Here is a 2,593-nt window from a genome sequence, read left to right as displayed (position 1 = left end):
GTTAAAACAAAATTAATTCTTAATAACTATATTGTTTGAAATAAAACACAGAGGGCTTCTTAAGGTTGTTGAACAAGGACACTGCTCACACACTAAAAAGCAGTAGACTGAGGTAAGCTCAAAGGATCTCTTGATTAAGTGAATTTAATGAATATTATTTAAGTGAGTTTATATCTTAAGCTCTGAGTGCACAGAAGGCTCTTTGATCCACTTATTAATGGTTTCAATTCAGTTCTAAGAAAACTGACAGTAGGAAAAAAACTGACTTCTTGATAGATCAGGGATAAAGCCTAACATATAACTTATATATTTTATTTGTAGTTTTCATCAGCTCTTAAATTGCAACTATAAATATTGACTCTATTTTACTCATTAGAAAATTGTTCAAATGTATCTACTCTAAGGGCATGAAATAATGTTTATAATATAAATATGAGATGAATTTTACTCATCTAGGCCTTCTCTTTATGTATGTTTAAATTTAAATGAGGATATATCAGGATCAAATGAATAACAAGGTAAAAAATAAAGTTTCCCTTTTTTCTCCACAAAGGGGTTGAGTGGCTGCCTGCACACCATGGACATTTTATTATATGTATAACAAACTATTACCCATAGACCTTTGCCAGATAAGGTCAGTGTCCAAGGCACTAGTTCTTCATCTCACTGGGGCATATACTAAGGATATAAAATTTGGTGCAGATTTCCAACTTCTGATGCTTCAGAGTGTATATACCTTTTATTCCATGCTATGCCATACTATGGGCCAAAGGGAAAATCAACCAATATTGCACAGAGCTGTGGAAGTCCTAAAGTAACAAAAGATGGTGTGACTTTGCAAAATCCATTGACTTAAAGGATAAATATAAAAATGTTGTTGCTAAACTTGTTCAAGATGTTGCCAATAACATAAATGAAGAAGCTGAGGATGGTACCCCTACTGCTATTGTTCTGACACACTCTATTGCCAAAGGTGGCTTTGGGAGGATTAGCAAAGATGCTAATCCAGTGGAAATCAGAAGAGGTGTGATGTTATCTCTTGGTGTTGTAATTGCTGAATTTAAGAAGCAGTCTAAACTTGCGACAACCCCTACAGAAACTGCTCAGGTTTCAATGATTTCTGCAAGTGGTGACAAAAGAATCAGCAAGGTCATTTCTGATGCAATGAAGAAAGCTAGAACAAAGGGTGTTAATAGAGCAAAGGATGGACAAATACTACACGAGGAATTAGAAATTCTTGAAGGCATGAAGTTTGATTGAGGTTCTATTTCTCCATACTTTAATAAATCAGGTCAGAAATGTGAATTCCAAGATGCCTATTTTCTATTGAATGAAAAGAAAATTTCTAGCATCCAGCATATTGTATCTGTTTCTGAAATTGCCCATGCTTGCCATAAGCCCTTGGTCATAATTGCTGAAGATGTTGATGGTCTAAGTACATTAATTTTGAATACACTAAAATCTGGTCTTCAGGTTATAATGGTCAAAGCTCTTGGTTTTGGTGAGAATAGAACCAGATTAAAGACATGGCTATTGCTATTGCTACTGGTAGTACCATGTTTGGAGAGCAATAGACTCTAAATCTTGAAAATGTTCAACCTCATGACTGAGGAAAAGTTGGAGAATTCATTGTACCAAGGATGACGCCATGCTCTTAAAAGGAAATGTGGGAAGGCTCAAACTGAAAACTATATTCAATAAATCATCAAGCACTTAGATATCACAGCTATTAAAAATGTAAAGGAAAAATAAATGACCATCTGGCAAAAATCTGAGATGCAGTAGGTATGCCCAGTTTGGTGGGATAAATGGTGTTGAAATGAATGAAAAGAAATTTAGGGGTGTCCCCAGTGATATGAGCTGCTGTTGAAGAAGGCATAGTTCTTGGAGGGGTTTGTGCTCTATGCCAGTGCCTTCCAGCTTGGACTTAATAACTCCAGCTAATGAAGATCAAAAATCAATATAGAAATGATTAAAAGAACACTTGAAATCCCTGCAATGGTCATTGCTAGGAATGCAGGCATTGAAGGATCACTGATAATTGAGAAAGTTATATAAAGTTCCTCAGAAATTAGTTATGACCCTATGTTTGGAGATATGTGAATATGATGGAAAAAGGAATCCTGGGTCCAGCTATGGTTGAAAGAACTGTTTTATTAGATGCTGCTGGAGTAGCCACTCTGTTAAGTAGAGTAGAAATTGTAGTCACAGAAATTCTTAAAGAAGAGGAGGACTCTGGAATAGGTGGAATGGGTGGAATGGCAGTTGCCATGTTCTGATTTCTAGAATTGGGCTTTACCATTATTAATGAACTATGAGAAGAAGCTCAGGACAGTACTCCTCACCAATAACTGCAGAGAAGTCAGTTGAAGGAAATGACTGAAGAAAAGGCTGGCTGATATTTAAGAAAATCACTATAATCACAAGTTACTGGTTTCAGTTGACAGTAAATAATGGTTTGCTGCTGTCACTGTCCATGCTGGCAAATCATTTATCTTGCATTTTTTAATAAAAAAGACATTTGTACATTCCTGATAACAGGGTACAAGAGCCATGTTTCAATGTACTGCTTTCAACTTAAATCACTGAGGCA

The 2,593-nt window shown here is 35.8% G+C and overlaps 1 pseudogene; it reads left to right on the top strand.

Moving 5' to 3' along the window:
- Positions 1 to 593: 593 nt before the first annotated feature.
- LOC122890967 lies at positions 594 to 2,279 on the top strand (annotated as a pseudogene).
- The last annotated feature ends 314 nt before the right edge of the window (positions 2,280 to 2,593 follow it).

Source organism: Neovison vison, chromosome 12, assembly GCF_020171115.1.
Source record: "Neovison vison isolate M4711 chromosome 12, ASM_NN_V1, whole genome shotgun sequence".
NCBI lineage: Eukaryota > Metazoa > Chordata > Mammalia > Carnivora > Mustelidae > Neogale > Neogale vison.
The sequence above is the reverse complement of the archived record's forward strand: the minus strand, read 5'-3'. Positions and strand labels throughout refer to the sequence as shown.